We start from the raw sequence: 19,749 nt of genomic DNA on the forward strand, positions 1-19,749 counted from the left end.
CTCATGCGCTCACCAGCACCAAACGGCGCCCGAGAGACGGCGCGAGGGCGGAAACAGCCTTGCAATGAAAAAAATAAAAATAAAACGTAAAGCTGCCTAGTACACAGTCGAATGTGCCAAGTACACTCTCAATAAAATTAACCCAAATGGTTCTGAGCACTATGGGACTTAACTTCTGAGGTCATCAGTCCCCTAGAACTTAGAACTACTTAAACCTAACTAACCTACGGGCATCACACACATCCACGCCCGAGGCAGGATTCGAACCTACGACCGTAGCAGTCGCGCAGTTCCAGACTGTAGCACCTAGAACCGTTCGGCCACTCCGGCCGGCAAAAATTAAACCAAAATGGTGGCAAAAATGAATCAATATTGCTCAGTGATGTGTGACAGTAATATCATAATACGTAAAAATATAAGCGCTTTCACTAAAATGTTATTTTGCAGATTCATGACCGCTGACAAAGACTCCTTCCTCTTTAAAGCCTCTTTGATCTGGACCTGAGGTCATTCATAATTCTATGTCTAGGAACCATTGCCGTCTGTTTCTTTGACCCCACATGTACAATACGTTTGCAACACCCTCATACGATACGTTTTCTGTAATGAATTTGTTTCATTTTGCAGAGTATGCTGTGTTGAATAAATGCCAAAGCGAGACTGGGTCGTTGTCCCTATACTTCGCAGAGAACGCAATGTCAGCTTCGCTATTCAATCCTCCTCGTGAGTCAAACTCCGTCCCGCGCAGGCGGAACATCACGCGTCGAAAGGTTGACATCCGAATTCGTGTCAGCCTGTCACAGTTACTAAATTTTCAATCAACCGTATATGTATTTATTTATTATGTGTTTTATTTCTGGTAAGTGTCTGTTCATTCGTAACTTAATCAGGCGAGTTTTCAAAATAATTTTTATTGTATATTCGATAAGGACTTGGAGTAACATACACATATCTAGAAAGCAATTTAATTAGTTGATATATATTCTGTGTTTACCTGAAGATGAGATTCCTACAAAAACAATGCATATTAAGTTATAATAAAAGATTTGACACGAATATCATTAAGGGGAGGTTTACTATATTTGGCCCGAAAAAGCATGTTCTTTGAGAATTTTTTCTCGGGTATGTTGTAGATATCAATGTCAAATTTGATCAAAATGTTTATTGATATTTCCTCTACAAACTGGAATTTTTCGACCTGAAATGTCAAAGAACAAAGGCGGAAGTTCCGTCGAAACAACACAAAATTTCGATGTAGACGTCCACGCGCTGTATGTCACAGGTCAGCCGGCTCGTCTCAAATCAAAACTGAATTGACGTTAGCCAAGTATATAAGATTCCTTAGGAGTTGTACCTCGCTTAAGTTATTTGGACCATAGGAAACAAAATGGCGGCCATTTGAAAAAATAGGGTTTTTTCATCGATTTTCCGACTTCGTCGCCCAAGTAAAAATATTTATAGTTGATGGATCGGGATAAAAGTGGTACAACTCCTAGAAAATTTAGTTAGCTTCGTCGGAAACAAAGAATCACGCCAATTGGTTCAGTAGATTTAAAGTTACCATAACGCGCGATTAAAAAAAAGTCATTTCGAGAAAGACGTTTAAAGTTTTGACTACATATAAATGCAATATTTTGCAACGTGCGTTCAATCTTCTACTCCGGGTCCATAAACTAGTCCTTCCTCTTCGTCATAGAGGGCGTTCCGCTCGATCTGGGCCATCCTGCGCTGCTACAGAGCCACTCGTACGGCAGGTGACAAGCGGTTTTCGGCCGCTCTTGAATCCGGTGGTCGTCCGAATACTTGGCGAACTGCGTCGAATAGACTCCCAGGGTGACGTTCATCATTGTCACCGTCTTCAGAATTGCTGAATACCCTTCGTTGAAGCTGCTCACTGCCAGGAAAGTCGCAGTCTCCACAGTCTTCGCACCAGAATGCAAATGCTTGAAGGCTAAGTTCCCAACACACGCGTTCAAACTTTCATCTGAATTTTGTGTGTTTTCTCCCAAGCACCGGTACAATAACTAGTCCTGCGAAAGAAAAAAACTGGTGCGTGATAAAGGCCGATTTCAGGCAGGGTCATTTTTTGTTCAACCGCGAATAACAGACATTTCCGTTCCGTATTCGGAAAAACTGTTTCAGGGGTGGATTCTAAACACTTTTATGGATCCAAAAATGCAATTTAAAAAAATCGATTTTTTGAACCAAAAGATAGTAAACCTCCCCTTAAGTTGCCAATAGAAATAAAGTGGGTAGTACAAACAAAACTTATCAGGCTGTTACTGGTAAGTTTTGCGATATCTTGCTTGTACTTTGAGCAACAAATCATGGATAAGATGATTGTTTTGAGAGAACTGTCTGCATAACTTTGAAAGAGATCTGTAAGGTAGATATAAACGAACGTCAGGACATAGCTGCCTTCAATACGATAACGGTAACTGGAAATTCCGAGTCTATCAGCACCTGTTTGGTAAGAGCAGGAGCCTACAGCTTGTTGACGAAAGACTGTGCGGTGGCATAATCCATTGTCACGGTTGACACGTCATGCGGAGTCACGGAGCGTTAGATCGATTCATCGCCTGCGATAACATCTGGGTCACCAACCAGATAGGCTCGGATTAACGATAACCGTAACTGAACCGTCGGTATCGGGCCAACAATGGAAGCGGATGGAGCAAGCTGGGGCGCTGTTAATCGCACGACTGTGAAAAGCGCGGTCTCAGAAGATACGACACAACCGGCCGGTCGCCTGTGTAAAAAGTGACACCGAAATCCGCAGTTTGCGGGAAAAGTAATGTTAGGGCTGGTGGCTCTTACGTGTGGTCAGGGAAAAACGTTATGGTGAGACTAATTAAAATGAAGCGGCAGTTAGTGGAACATGCGGCAGCGAATGGCCTTTAGACGAACAAATGAAGTCCTTTGGCATCAGAAAGAACCGTGTGAGCGACGTAATGGAAGCTTAGAAAATACGCAGGAGTGACGTAGGTACATACTGCTGAAGACCATAAATCATGGAAAGAATGTATGAAATGTTTTTATCCAGTAATGGATTTCAAGCGTTTCTGATGGTCGCGGGGTTCGTGGCGGAGCATGTTACAGTTTCTTTTCTTTCATCTTGGAGTTAAAGTCTCGGCAGATAAAGGCTCAACAGATATTTATGGGTGGTAAGAGTCTGGAAGGCAACGATGGAGGTGTGGGTTTTATGTTGGATATTGTGGAGGAAGTCGAAAAACCATCCCGACCATTCGTGAAGGTATGTAAGGAAACGGTGATATACGTTCCAAACTAATATTCTACTGGTTCAAAATGATATTGATAGCGTTCTGCGCTTTTGAAGAGTTAGATTGCACTGCAGTATTAATGTTTGACGTCATTGTATCTGTTCAAGGTATTTCCACTAAGTATCATAAAGGTCTCTCCACAGACGTAGTTTGTGTGAGATGTATTGATGACAGATCACATACGGATCAGCGTCAACAAATACAACATCGGAAGAGACTCAGCGAGTGCCAAACCAAAGTTAGCGAATATTTTCGCAAACCATAGAAAGCGAATTAGGCATTGAGCAGGACAGTGTAAACGTGATTACAAAGATTGAGTGAATGGAAGATCTGTTCCCAATTTGTGGAATGTAGAACAAAACACGGATGGAAACAGATTTCACTGAAACGGGTTGCGGTGGTTCATCTTTTATGCAAACCGTCATTACATAAGGGATTGACGTGGAGCTTTTAATATCGGTAAGTTTAGTAGATTAAAAGCCATCGAGACGTGGAATATCGTGCAAGTCACAAAATGGTGTACGTTCTGACGATATATGCAGGACAGTAATACAATTTTGTATATATATAGGGCGAACATTAAGTCTTTTCCTGATCACAAAAAACTGTTTCTAAGAAAATTTGCTAAATACAGCCGTGCGATTTGTTGCAGATCGTAGCTACTTACGTACGTCTATGCAGTTTCCTACAAAAGGTAGCTTAATTCCATATTTTTATGGGTACACTTCTATACCTTAACGTTGCGCATAAGTTATAGGAATTTCAATCATGGATAGCGTTTCAGCAAGATGATGCATAGTCTCAGGGGCGTTTATTTGTTCGCTAGTCCTTGTCTGACATCTTTCGGGACAGATGAGTCGGTAGAGACGGTCCAATACGGCTATCAAGTCCACGTCATTTAACAACTGTTTACTTCTTTTGTTGGGTTACGTTAAGGATAAAACGTTCTGTGCAGAGAAATTTAGTAACTCCTAGACGTTCTACAGGCACATTTGGAACTCTTATCCCTAAAAAAAAAAAAAAAAAAATTCAGGTAAGCTACCATTTGGAGCGAACCGCATAGCTGTATCTACAATTGTTCCTTCGAAATAACTTTTTGCGGTCAGAGAATGAGCTTATGCTGACCCTATATACTTCATGCGTGAAGTTAGACACTTCTTTCATAAATGAAATAATCTATCGTAAAACCAAAAATTTAATTAGAACTCTAGCAATTACTTTACTGAAATTCGGAATGATAGGTAAGACATTAGAATTTCAAAGGCAATCAAATTACATCCCTTGGGAACTTAACCATGAATGTTTATTTTAGAACAATAATTTGAAAATTGTTTCACATCAAAAATAAGATCGCATTGAGAATCTGTGAATAACGATACTTAATGCTAAAGTAATTTTTTGTATTAATTCCTTGTTTTTGGCGCCAGAATTGCCAGATGCGATACCTTGTGAAACTTAGTTCTTCGTTTGAGTACAGGATGATAAGTTATAAGTGAGAGCTCATGGAGAGGTGAAAGTAAAAACGGACTGGAATGAAAAAACTATCAGTTTCAAGATGAGGTAATGAATTTGTTTGAAAAATGAACTACGAAATGGAAAATGGAGTGGCAGATGTATATAACTGGAAGTTTGATTTTCAACATTAAAATGAAAATCTGATTCCTCCGATTCGTGCAATTTTCGCGCACATTTCTGAGGCCGAGGTAAGAAGAGTCAAGTGTGACTACCAGAATGCAGCTAAATCATATGAGTGATCAGCTACAAAATCGCTGGTTGCCGAACTATTCTACACTAAAACACTAATCTACAAACCAACGTTTAACGTACATGTGACTGTAGGTGCAGTGTATTGGCTGGTCACCAACTGACAGTTTGTTCCCTAGTGCAGTGGCCTGGGTACATTAAATTTCAACGTGCATTCGAAGCGCAAAATTCTTCGGCCAGTGCTAACATCAGCTCTCGCTAACTTTTTGAACGTCATCGAAAATATATTGCGGGCAATGTCAACTACTTAGGAGGCAAATAAAAGTTTTTGTTTGATGTTTGTGTTGTGTTATGGTACCACTTATCGAGCTTTCCATACGCATCTTTATTTTCACATTGCCTCGATTACTGCATACGGCCTATATGCATGCGTTACGTGGCCACGATCTTAACTAAAGCTGTGCAGGCAATCCATCAAACAAGTATCTTCTGACTGACTTGCTGATGCTTGGACTTCTATCTCAGATGTGGGACAATGTGCTTAGTGCAATGCCATGTAGAAAGACTCGTTCATATTAATGACGGTATACTTCCGACTTTCAATGAGACAGGAAGTAACGTAAACAAGAAATGCTAGTTGTAATTGCAGACCAGTGCTACCCGTGTTATGTCCACACACGTTTTGTTTTGGAAGATTCTTGCATCTCTCAGATCACACTTACTACGAATATGTAGAGTTTGTTGTTGACTTTTGTCATACATTAGGAAAATTACATTTCCTAATTAAAAACGACGAAGCCAATACTCTCTTCGACTCGCAGCCTTTACCGTGTCCGCCACTTGGATTATCAGATTCTTGAGTGTATGGAACAAAGTGGTACAGGTATGTTCGCCCTCCTGTTTTCCTCGATGTGCATATGGAACAAGACAAGGATTTTGAGTCTCACAGACGGAACGTAAGTCTACTTAAACGTCAGAGATATTTCTACAGAGATTATCACATCGCTTAAAAGCAGAGTGTTACTAGAGCGGTGACTGCTGGAGATTTTACGAGACTATTGAGAATAATTAAAGAAAAAAATGATGCAGTCAGAACGAATTATTGACTTTTTACGCATTTTCACAGTCTCACGCATACCTCATGCGAATTACACAGTGTTGTTTACCTCATAGAAAACGCACGTTTTCATAAAACAATGATACTAACTGCTTTTGTACAGATTGTTTCTTCTCAGTCTCGAAAGCTACTAAGAAACCTCAACCAAAGACATTTACAGCTAAACAAATAGTTCATATAAGAAAACGTTTTCGGATTGGCTTTTCCCCTTTTCATTACGGATTTGCGATCGTATTCACACCGTACTTCTTGTACTAGTAGCAGGTTACTTACGTCTGAGGTTAAAATGTCACCAATTTTTCTGAGGTGGTCATTGCCTTCCCTATGGTTAGGTATCACTTCCTTGGATGTTTCATGTGTTTGAGAAACTGCCTGCTGCGCTCTTTATATTGTCAGCAGCACATCAGTGTTCCTAGTCTCCGATATGTTAGCCCAGCGCACAAATTACGGTAAAAGCTGCGCAGTGCAGGAAAGTCACTCTGGCAGTGAAATTATGGAGCGTTGTATTGAAATACAGAATCATGGCGGTGTTGAGAGGATTGTGTGGCTTTTCGGTCTACAGCTGCACGATACTGGAGATTCATGTCCACGAAATAATTTTGTGCAAGTTTCCGCGTTCTGCTGCCTCAGCTGTAAAGTGTGTGCAAAACAACATCTCAGCTACCGTTAAGAATATTTCCGCTGCGAGTTGTGTTCAGCGATCAGCACCGGAAGCAGCTCAACCTGGATCTCAGGTTTATAGCTTACTACAGTTTCCACTGTTAATGCTGTAAATCTCTCCTATTCTCAACTCATTTTGCAGACAGTGTCCACATGTACCTCTAATTCTACCTGCCAAATTATACTACTTCACGATATACAGTCCAGCAGATATGAAATCGTAAACATTGAGATGCATGAGAAAGTAGTTTTTGCTTAACAAAGAGCGTAAATCACGCAGACTGTGCAGATCCAGTTTTCGATAACGACAGCAATTAGCGACTTCCAGCTATCTTTGACCAGAATTCCAAATATTCACTAAACTTTTTCTCGCTTACATGCTTAACGTCAGATATCTAAGACATTAATTCTTTTGCAAAGTAATCAGATGTCTGTAGCTGTTTTGAGGAGGAGGATATTAGTGTTTAACGTCCCGTGAGTCATTAGAGACGGAGAACAAGCTCGGATTAGGGAAGGAAGGGCAAGGAAATCGGCAGTGTCCGTTCGAAGGAACTATCCCGATATTTGCTTAAGCGATTTAGGAAAGTCACGGAAAACTTTAATCTGGATGGCCGGACGCGGGTTTGAACCGTGTCCTCCCGACAGCGAGTCCAGTGTGCTAACCACTGTGCTACCTCGCTGGGTTGTAGCTGTTCTATTCATTAAATATTCGGGCGTTTACTCAGAAACCCTTCAGATACTTCTGTCTTTCGATATCGAAAGGTGGTGGTTTATTTCAAATTGTGTATGATCATTATTGATCCTGCGGAATTATGTCGCAATTTTATCCCACACTACAATCAGTCCTCTTGATTGAGTCAAAACTCGTTCACGGTGTTCATTCTTCTCGTGTTTGGACAGACGTGTTTTTGTAACTTCTTATTTTTTGTTCACGTTTAACGTTATTTTGCCATCGGTGTCATAAAATAAGTCCGTTGATGCTCTAGTCCCAACGATCGAAGGAGTCTCATTACACTTAACAGTGGTAATGTGAAAGCAAATAAAATCAATCACAGAAGTCTTGCCTTAAATGTGAAGACAGCATTTATAAGAGTGCTTTCCCGGATCCGTTGATACTAAGAGAGCTGACGCCTTATAGGAATGAAATGAGTTTAAGGTGAGAACGACACAGAAGTGCTATTAATTGTCTGTTCACGCAATGGAGCTCAGTATGCTAAACGGAAAAACCAGCAAAAGAAAAAGAAAGTGTGGTTTGAAATACATTCTATGACAAAAACTAAAAATATAAGAATAAAACGACGCGCCACAAAGGGATTATCTGAATGAGACAAAAATAGACAGATGTGAAGTATATATACAAACAAAAGATTAAAATTTCCAGAAGAACTGCATAATTTCCTCAACAGAAAGAGCTTTACAAATTGAGCAAGTTAATAACACTTGGTCCTCTTCTGGGCCTTACGCAAGCAGTTATTCCGCTTAGCGCTGATTGACAGAGTCGTTGGTTGTCCTGAGGAATATTGGACCAAAATCTGTCCAATTGTCGCATTAGATCGTCAAAATCACGAGGTAGTTGGAGAGCCCTGCCCGTAATACTCCAAATTTTAATAAGGGAGAGATCCGGCGATCTTCCTGGCTAAGTTAGGGTTTTGCAAGCACTGAGGCAATCAGAAACTCTCGCCGTGTGCGGGCGAGCGTAAGCCTAGGATGGCCGGTGATGAAGGGCAACAAAAGAGGGCGTAGAACACCGTCGATGTAGCGCTGTGCAGTAAGTGTACCGTGGATGACGCCTCTTCGCTGGCCATCGGGGCCCATTTCGAAGCGAGGCCCATCACTGAAGAGAACTTAGCTCCAGGCACTGAGACTCCAGGCTGAAAACGTGCCAGAAGACGCCCTGGACAGCGGTAGGATACCAGCTGTCACCCACCATACGGCCCGACAACCAGGAGCGGTGGTCTGTAGTGCCACTTCGATTCCTAGCAGGACCTCTTCTGTTATCGCCTACACCCTTACAGAGCAGCGGTACGTTAACAATACTCTACGTGCCGTTTTGTTTCCCTTCATGGCAAGCCATTCTGGGCTAACATTTCAGCAAGATAATGCCCAACCGCACATGGCATGAGTTTCTACTGCCTGTCATGCTTGCTAAATCCTACTTTTGGCAGCAAAATCACTGGATCACTCCTCAATTGAGAACGTTTGTAGCATTGTGGATAAGGTCCTCCAACACAGGATTTCGAGTATCTAATGTTCCAGCTGTACAAAATATGGAACGATATACTTCAGGAGGACATGCAAAAACTATCAATCAATGCCAAGCCGAGTAACTGCTTGCCTAAGAGCCTCAGGTGCACCAAGGCGTTACTGATTTGCTCAATTTGTGAAACTCACTCCCTTGAAGAAATCATTCAATTTTTCTGAAAGTAATCTTGTTTGTGTGTACATTTACTTCATATATATCGATTTCCGTCCCATTCGGATTATTCCTTTTTTTCTTAGAGTGTATAAGTTCATCTCATCTCTGATTTTCTTTGAGCATCAATGTGTTAGTGACTATGGCGTCAATTTTTTGCTTCTAGGTTCAAATGTTAGTTTTTTCAAAGCAAAGTTACACTATACAGCTAGCGAAATTGGACTAGTATGAAATTATCATAAAGTCTATAGAACTTACAGTAAATAGTGACAGAATCAACTTCTGTATGTATGGAATTTTCTCAGGTAATCAGTTGAGTAAAATCTGAAATGTTTCGACAAGGGTTCTTTGCTGTAAGACAGTCCGTTAGTAACGTGAGAAAACCTCATCGCTGTAATTTGTCGGGAACGTCATCTTTCTCACACAGAATGCTGTAATTTCAAGTATTTTATTAAAATAATAAATTACGATCTGTAGTGGCAGCAGCCTGCAGAAAGTCCGTAAAATCCTCTCTCGTACTGGGCCTGTCTGCTTAATGTCTTCTAGATTACAGGAGCAGGAGCGTCATACTTTTATTACAACATACGAGTACGTTGAGGAGGGTTGTGAAGGAAGCAAAGAGGACGCAGTGTTATATTTTGCCGTGGGTGGTCGACCATCATGACGGAATCGAACTAAGGATTGTGGCGACGCAAAGCTATGGCAGAGGGCAGTTGTAGACGCAGAAATGACTGCCTTCGTCCAGAAGACCATTGCCACTTAATAACCAGGTAACACCTAACCAAATTACGCCCTGACAGTCAACGCCGTTCTGCCAACTATCCAAACATATCGACGACTGAAGTTGAATGTTCCGTGCAGTCACTTGCTATCTGGCCCATCAGTGTCCCTCAAAGGAAGTAACAGTGAACATGGTGTTTGATAGAATCAGCCTGTCAATCATATTAGTATCGCCTGTCAACACATTTGTACGCCAGAAGAAAGAAGTTCAATCGTTAGTCGAAACATAAGAATCAATTGTGAGGCCAATAGAAACATACTTCAGCTCTCAGTAACTACGTAAAAGACTGATTTTGTGTTCTTTAATTTATCGCATCAGTCAATTTCAAATACTTACCAAAACCATCGTACGTCATATTTATAGTATTCCATTTTTCTTGTGCATTAAGTTCTTTATTATACTTACAAGGGAACCTCCCCATCGCACCCCGGATAGGCCTTGAAAACTGAACACAGATCACTCGAGAAAACAGGAAGAAGTTGTGTGGAACTATGAAAAAATAAGCAAAATATACAAACTGAGTAGTCCACGGGCAACATAGGCAACATCAAGGGGGATGTGGGCACAGGGGTGCCGTGGTCCCGTGGTTAGCGTGAGCACCTGCGGAGCGAGAGGTCCTTGGTTTATGTCTTCCCTCGAGTGTAAAGTTTATTTTATTTATTTTCGCCGAGTTATGTTCTGTCCGTTCGTTCATTGACGTCTCTGTTCACTGTAATAAGTTTAGTGTCTGTGTTTTGCGACCGCACCGCAAAACCGTGCGATAGGACGTGCCTCTCCAATGGGAACCGAAAACATTTGATCCAGGTAAACACGTCTGATATATTCTATACGACACTGGTGATGGCATGTGCGTCACATGACAGGAATATGTTGTCGACCACCTAACTTGCACACTTGGCGAATGGGTGAAAAGATTCTTCTACCTCTCCCGATTTAGGTTTTCTTGTGGATGTGATAATCACTCCCCAAAAAGGGATGAAAACATAAAAGTGTGTCACAAACTGCAACAGATGAATGCAACAGTTTCACAGTCGCACAGTTTTCTCTGTGCTCTGTCAAAGAACATGTTTTTAACGTTTTCGAATTTTTCCGTCTGTAGACCGTCAAATCATGCATATGTCCAAGCAAATCTGAACATGTCCTGGAATTTTGGAGAGCGAAATTGATTATGCGTGAGTGCCTGAACTCTGATAATTTTCTGAAAATAAAAATTTAAAATTTTTACTGGAGGGAAGACTTAGAATCAAGGACCTTTTGTTCTGCAGCTGCTCACGCTAACCACGGGACCACGGCACTCCTGTGCCCACATCATCCTTGATGTTGTATATGTTGCCCGTGGACTACTAAGTTTCTAGATTTTGCTTATTTTTTCATAGTTCCACAGAACTTCTTCCTGTTTTCTCGATTGATCTGTGTTCAGTTTTTCAAGGCCTATTCACTGTGCCAAATTATAACTAAATCTGAGGGGGGTGCGATGGGGAGGTTCCCTTGTTAGGTGAAACATGTGAAAGTAGTGGGTTTGCCAAATAATCGACCTGCAAAATGTCTTCGAGGAGATTATAATCCGTTCTTTAAAAATGACGTTTATACATTGCTGAAATGACCACATTTTTTCGAGGCGACTGCAATGGATACGATGTTCAGTTTATTTCCCGATAGATTTCGCAGTATAAGCCATTTTCAAGTGCTTGTAAAGTGATATAAGCAAAGCACAATCAATATTCAAACCCCGACATGTGTAAGTATTTGACACTGTCAAATTTCATGCGTGTAAACCCAGTCATCAAAAGGAAGACATTATGTGTCTTCGCTAGCAACGTTGCACAGAACTGACACCCAATAAATAAGATATTGCGCTGCTTATTAGCCGCCTGATGAAAATTAGTCGTTTCATAAGAAAAGCAAGTAAAAACATTACACACAGTGTTCGCAGCAAGATCGGACATCGAGGTGTATGCTACTGGCAGGCTATTCAGCTCTGTTTTGTCACGCTCGAAATCTCTGCAGAGTTGAAACCCACCCCTGTTCAAAAACGAAGTAGGCGGCTCAACTTTAACGCCCGGGCTAGAGGAACGAAGCACTGATAGCAAACACTTTTAGACGGCACTCTAAGACACTGCAGAGCATTAACCGGGGATTTTGAGATTTACGCTAGTATTGTGGCACGTAGCCATTTATAGATAGTACGCTGACCCACCTCTTACATTCGGTGCGGGACACCTACGGAATCGGAAGTTTAACAACACGGTGTTCGTTGGTGAGTCACTGATTTTCCAACGAGACCACTGGCAACTGTATTTTTTAATTTTTGTATTTGTGGTCTGTGAAATTCAGAACTCAAAAACCCATCCCGTTCGACGCAACTCTCAAAGATTCTCGAGGAAATAGACTTTTTTGTAATACGCTGAAGTAAAGTAAGTTCTCGACAAGCTGTGTGTGTGTGTGTGTGTGTGTGTGTGTGTGTGTGTGTGTGTGTTTGTTACAGTGCTCACTTGCTGAGGTAGGGGTAGCGGACCGTGAGAGGGAGTGTGTGGCAGAGTGTTTACCTGACTCGTGGGAGCGTAGGTTCGATTCCTAGCAGAAAGAAATTTTTAAACCAAGTTGCATGTTCTAAAAGCATTTCTGTGAAGCGTACGATATATGAAAATTGAAAAACAATCGGTAGCACTTCAGGCTGGAAATCGCTGGATCGAGCCTAAATATTTTCGTTCAGTTCGAATATCTGCGTCATTCAAATGTAAATTTTATCAGATTTATGCTAATTAAGACTGACATTTCCATCAGAAAGGCACTTATTTCTAATCACATATTTCACACGAAAATCCTGGTTTCATCGCAAACAAATTGTTAGTTTCAGTTATTTTATAAAAGATTGTTAATAGTGTTTAGATTTTAAAAATATAACTTTTTTTCATCTTTATGTATTTTACGCTTCATGGAAATACTCGCAGACCGGGCATCTGTTTAAAAAATTGATTCTGCTAGGACTCGAACCCATGCCCCAAGGGTCAAGCAAATGCTCTAAGACAGAGCCAAATGGTTTGTCCTAATGAAACGATCTTTCTTTAGCGCATTAAATGTAGTTGGAAAACTTTGAAGTCTATTACCTCCAGAATTTTTGAGAGTTACGTCGAACTGCATTTGTTGGCTGATATTTGAGTTCTGAATTTCGCATACCATAGATATAAGAAAAAAAATTAATCCGACTGCCATGTACCTTCCTTGTTAGCAGTCTCAGTATTTAAACTAATTCCTACATCTGTATCTATATTTCGCCAGCTTAAGGTGTGTTGTGGAAGGCACTTCTGGTACCGCTATAATTCCGCATGTTCTCTGCTCTATTCACGAACGGTCCGTGGGAAGAGCGACTATCGATAACTTCAATGTGCACTGTCTATCACATCGTGTCCACTTAGTGAGGCATGTCGGAGGAAGTAATGTTTTCCGACTCTTCCTGAAATCTACGTTCTACGATTTTCAGCAGTAAACGTCTCCATGAATCACGACGACTCTTTTGTAACGTCAGCTACTGGAGTTTTGAGAATCTCCATAACACACTCGCGCCAGTTATACGATCCTGAGACTAAACGTGGTACTTTTCGTTGAGCCTTCTCTATATTTTCTGTTGAGGATCTCAGACTGATTAACAACACTCAAGAATCGGTCGACTAAGTGTTTTGTAAGCCACCTCTTTCGTAAATAAATTACATTTCCTTAAGCTTCTTCCAAAGAATCTCAGAGCGGCATCTGATTTTCCTACTGTTTATTTTATGCGGTCATTTCACTTCAGGTCGGTCCAGAAGGTTCCTCCTGGGTACTTTAGGGCAGATATTGGCCTCAGTGATTTGTTGCCAATAGCGTAATCTAACAGTAGTGGACCTCTTCGCCTACTTGGTCAGTACGTTACATTTATTTATTGTTCAGGGTTAACTGCAAGTGCGCACGTCCTCCTGCCTTTTGGTTTTGAAGCCTCGCTATAGGCAACAGCATCGTCTGCTGGAACCCTCGAAGATTTTGACGTTATGCACTACACCATTCACACATATTGTTAACGGTTATGATTTACAAAATTTCGTTGGGTTACTCCAGAATTTACTTTTACATTTGTCGATTTCATTCCGTTAAGAATAAAGTATGGAGTTCTCTCTTAGAAAGGCCAGATTCCAGTCATATCCGGTCCGATGCTTAATAAGCTGTTACTTTGTTGCTACATTTTTAGTTTAAAAGAACTTAGATTACATCTGGATTTATTTAGTTTTCGGCACTGTGTTTCCCTCATTCATAACACCTGTCCTAATTTACTCGAATGTCAGGAACTATACAGCAGTTGTGCAGCGAGCAGTTGAAATCGAAATCGATCAGAAAGTTTCTTCTTGTCATTACCATTACCTTCACCACCAAATCTCCAGAAATCAAAATAACTGATCGTCAAAGTGATAACTCAGATTAGAACAATAATAATACTGTATGCTAGCACCTGTGATTACTAGTAACATGCACTGTTTTGGACATATTACGAGTACTGTACACTGAGCACCTTTCATGCATCGGACAAAAAAATATTTAATTGTGTTTACTGTAGATGTATGCCTCGCGCCTAAAGCGAAGTTAGAGGTACTAAGTGATTACAATTAAAGTGCAACTACTCAGATGCCCAGTATGGCAGCGAAAGTCGACATATCTGCTAATGTGGAACCGGTTTAAGCTGGAAAAAAAAATTGTTCCAGCTTTAGCCACACAGTGCAAATCTGGCGCTGTGAAGCATTTCGGCGACGTCTCCTGTGCTCATGCTGAATAAATTAAGTGGTGGCTAATAATTAAATCAAAATTATGCCTTTCTCGCTTGTTTGACCTCTTTACCCACATCCCGTTCCTAGTACACTACATGTGGAAACATTTCTGTTAAGTCTTACTTCCACAGCGCTAGATATGCACCTAGTGGTCAAAACAGGAACTAATCTTTTCCAGCGTTAATAGGTTCCGCATTAATACATTTGAAAATCTACCAAGTTTCGCTGTCATACGATAATTGCATACTACACCGCACTTCTGTGAGTAGTTGCACTTTAATTATAACCACACGATACACTAATTCTGAAGACAGTTATTGAAGGTATGACTTTTCCTGACACCTAACGTGTCACTAGTCGAAGGCCGTCCTGGCAATAAAGAGTGTTAACTGACGCCGCTTTTTAATAACCTCATTTCTGCAGCTGCGGTGCAACTTTGATATTAATCATGGATAAAACCAAGTTTTTTCAAGAGCACATATGCACAAGTGAAGCACGATAGAGTTTTCTAAAACGTTTCCAGTCTTTATTTATAACGCAAATGCTTGTTTATAACAAGGAACGTAAGTAATCTTCAATTGTGACCCCTTCTCACGATTGGACGATAGCACGCCGTTCTTACAAAACCTAGCAACACGTGAAAAATATTTAAGGAAACACACAAAAACTACTCTCCACAAAGGCCCTAAAATCTGAATGAATAACCACCTTAATCTGTCAACAAAGACCGTGTTAGGAAATCTAGCAACACGAAAAAAAATCTCCGATTATGCATCTTCTTCACGGAAAACACATTTTTCTACTTGCATACACGGTATTTGATGCTAGGTATAAGGAGTTTGAACCATTGTGCTTCACCATTACGCGACTGTTTTAACTCCTCGAAAGGACGGAGTGTTGCACCAATGTCTTAAATTCTTGCAAACCCAAAAATTTTAGTACAAAATTTCTGCAAGGAAAGAGTGGGCAACGACTTTCGTCAATACCTCATCTCAATTACGGCATGTCCGTGACTAATACTGCGGTTCTATAACATTTCTACTTATTTAGGAGAACCTGCTATAACTTCCTAGCGCTGCCTACCTGGAAAACAAACAGAATAGCTTCCGCAAACAACGACCATGTGACATTTAAGTCTTTTCTGGTTGATATTGTATGTCTTGGTGTTCAAAATGTCATTGAGCGTGTACTGGATGGACGTCTTGCAATAAACGTTCTTACCTACGCAATAACGAACCAGGTTTGCTGCTGGATCGAATATTTGACAGGCAAGAAGCATCACGTTATACAGTTATCTAACACTGAAGTATCTGATGTAACAGAACCTCTACTGTTCATGTTAAATTTTGAGATAACGGATAGTGTTAGTTGAAATCTCAGACTTTTCTCCACTGGTCCGGTTAAGAAATACTGCCTGGAAGCTTCTAGTAATACCAGATTTCGGCAAAATATAATGATAATGTTAAGGTTTTCCTTTAAATCGTATTATAGAAAAATGATTGTGAATTTCAAGAAACAGAATCTTTGAGTTTGACTGTAATCTTACTAAACCACAGTCCGTGTCGTAACACACATCTGGTAGTAACAGTGTACAGAGAGATGCAATTGAACGACCATATTAGGCAAATGACAAGCTAAGATTGACTAGTAGTATAATGAGAAACTTCACTTGTCTGAAAGAGAGTATGCACGGCACTTGTACGGCCCGTATTTAAGTACTGTTCAAGTAACTTCATTCCGCCTCTGTAGCTCAATGGTCAGTGCGTGGCTGCTGCACAGAGGATCCGGATTCGAATCCCTATACTGACAGATTTTTTTCTTGATGGGAGGACTGGAAAAAGATACTCAGCTTCGTGATGCGAGCTGAAGAGCTACTTGAGTGATAAATAGCGTTTCCAACTTCCCCTTGCCCCTCCATATTGCATCCGCATGGCCACATTGGCAAAAAATGACACGATGGTCGGTCTGCTCCGACTGACCCGTCTCAGCCAGAATGTGGAACTTGCTTTGTTAGTGCCGATACCAAATAGGACTAAACGGCGACATCGAGTGCCTGTAAAAAAGGGGCGCGAATGGTCAGAGGTCTGACGGGCGAGATAGTTACAAAATTATTCAAAAAACAAAACTGGTAGTATACGCCGCACATCTCGCAATAATCTGCTTTCCCTGCACAAACTACCAATGTCGCCCTGTCCTCTAGGTATTTATCCCGTACTGACCGTGAAGGTAAAACTGGATAAACAGCAACTCGCACACACACGTACAAGCACCCGATGTTCCCATATAGGTTGTCACCCGTTAATGGAACATGAAAAATGTATGGTATAATAGTAGCCTCTGCCACGCACTTCATAGTGGTAAATTACGGTATGGTAACATCGACAAGCGACGATCACGTTTGTCCGTGAGTTACTCCATTATTTACGTAATTTGGGTCGCCATGATGCTACCGAGTTGGGTGCTGAAGTGTCAACACCCAGGACTTGCATTCGGAGAGAATGGGGTTCACATCCCAACAGTCCATCAAAATTTAATGTATCCTGGTTTGTCTGTATCAGTTAAAGCGAAAGTAAAGTTATTCTTCCGAAAAGGATACAGTAGCTATCTGCTCCATCCTTTTCTTATTTGACTTCTCCATTTCTCGCTACCTACCAGTCTACAAACCGTAAACTAACACTGTAGATTTCTATAACATCTGCAGTACTTCTAGGTAATCGGATTTCCTTTATTTTGAAGCCACTGGTAAGTGCACCGCGTGTAGAGTCTGAATTTAAATGTTGGGAGGCACAAACCGGTCGTGAGACATAGTTCATTTTGTATTAATGTCTTGTGCTTGAACAGCTGAACGAAGATGAGATTTTAACAGCTGAGGTCGTAGGAAAGTGAGACGTAACTTTGCAACCACATTTCAGCCCCATCACCCTAATGTCCGTGCCGGGCGTAACTTCCGATTCTCGAGATAGAATTCGCTGCTGCTCCCTATATCTCACAGGTTTTGTTCAAGAAGAGAAGTGCGATTCAGGGTTTAGTTCTGTATGTAACGATATTCGCTTATCAAACTATATATTACAACCAGGACTGTTTCGTAAATATTCATGAGGAGAACGACCACCTGCTTCTGCGCATATAAGCTTTTAAAAGTGTTCATTTCCTTTTTAAAGCTTTCGATTCAGTAGCTAAGTTTTTTAACAGTAATTGCTAGAGAAATACTTTTATGTAACAGGTAGCCGAATTTATCACGAGGCGAAGATTTTCTTGACAGGCAGAGCACGAGAAGCCGTTCTCGACGAAAAGTATCAACAAACCCAGAGTTAGCTTCAGGTCTCAGGACAGCGCAATATGACGGTCATTGCCCTCACCATATAACTAATTTGATAACACTGTAACCTGTAGCTTTCCGTGCTTGGGGTCAGGCATAAATAAAACTCCGCGAACATTCAAATTCAACTTGTGACAAACTGTGAACGCAGAAACGTTTGATGTTACGATTTGACTAAACGAAGTGTGGCAGCATTGGCTACGGGGCTAATAAGTCTATTACGGTCTTTTGTCATAAAGATGGAGTAACACAACCGATGACTACGTATAAGCCCAATGCACGGGAAGGTGTCACGAAAAATTAGAAAAATATGCTAACAGTTGCCTAAACAAATCCACCCATCGTCTAAAAACTTTTTCATTGATATTTTTTTACCTACAAATGCTTTTCAAAATTATTTTTCCCAAAGCGTACGAGGCATGGGTCATCACCTGCACTAAAAATAGTTTAGAAATTGTTTGTTCTTTAATGCTTATCGTATGTGCTTCTTCCTGTGGTATTCATTAAGACACACTTTGAACTACCTGGAGGATGTATATTCATTATTAGTGCCTCCTACTACGCTATTCTGTTTTGTTGTCTGTCGAGTTATGTAAACTAACTTGAATTTAACACAAGCAATAAAAATTTTTAGAACAAGATTCCTCGGTTGTTTGAAGTTGCGCGATTCCATGCGCAGTTCGCATTGCTTGCAAAGCGCTCCGAGACAAGCCTTCTCACAGACCCATAACAAACAAGTGTCGCAGATTGCTGAAATAGAAACATTCGCGTTTTCAGGTAAGAAAAATGTGCTTCAAACCACGTTTTGATCCGAGAAAGATCACTTAGAGATCGGACCTAGTATGTCAGGTCAAACATAATAATGTACTCTTGTCATAACGTATATTGGGAAATAGCTCAACTGTATAAGTTCCTTTCCCACTTTCAGCAGCAAGATATAGCCAACACGTTAATGTGAAGAAACTATTTCGAAAGTTACGTTCACGCCTGTTGCTCGAGGGATATTATTGGCCGCGGCAGCAGTTTATTTCAGGTATCGGTACGCTCAATTTCGTTCTGCTTCTACCAACTGCTTTGCTGTACTAGAAAAATACAGTAGAAAGTTTCGTAATTTTAACTATACCCACTGCGGACGCGGATCACGCTAAATGGAGTGACAACGTTAGTGGGAAGTACGGGTACACTGCAGCGCCAACAGACCGCTGCCGCAGCTGGCGGTTACCTGCCTCGTGTGGCGATAGGACGGCGTCTGAGTCGGCAACTGGCGCACGCTCGCAGCGACACCAGCGGAAGTATCGTCAACTAGTACGCTGCCGCAGTCCTTTTTATCGCTGGCGCTTCGTTACGTCATGGGTCGCTGCGGCGCCTCCTGCGAACACACATTCGAGGGAATCATAATCAGCTTCTTCAACCAGCGCTGTACATGCCTTACCATACGATACCTCAAATATAGGACTCATATTAAAATGATAGTGCAACATGAACAGATTCAACAGTTATATGTTTGGTTGTCATTCATTTCGGAGTCTTCCCGTACTTAACAATACCGTGACTTCAGCTAACTCGTCTGTTTGCCAAGAACGCACACTTTTCATCGGATTTGCTGTATGTGTCTGACTGCAGGCAACGGACATTCTCAAAAATGAATATCTATTCTAATCAATTGCATTCATTTGTCACTTTG

The 19,749-nt window shown here is 41.1% G+C and overlaps 1 protein-coding gene across 1 annotated transcript in view; it reads right to left on the reverse strand.

Annotated features, from left to right (window-relative positions):
* Window positions 1–19,343, reverse strand: part of LOC124622113 (organic cation transporter protein-like) — a 252,790-nt gene extending 233,447 nt beyond the window's left edge. The window contains exon 1 of the mRNA XM_047147742.1: window positions 19,288–19,343. The gene's annotated coding sequence lies outside the window, so the exon portion shown is untranslated. The remainder of the gene's footprint in view (window positions 1–19,287) is intronic.
* Between the last annotated feature and the right edge of the window lie 406 nt (window positions 19,344–19,749).

This window comes from Schistocerca americana, chromosome 1 (assembly GCF_021461395.2).
Source record: "Schistocerca americana isolate TAMUIC-IGC-003095 chromosome 1, iqSchAmer2.1, whole genome shotgun sequence".
Taxonomy (NCBI): domain Eukaryota; kingdom Metazoa; phylum Arthropoda; class Insecta; order Orthoptera; family Acrididae; genus Schistocerca; species Schistocerca americana.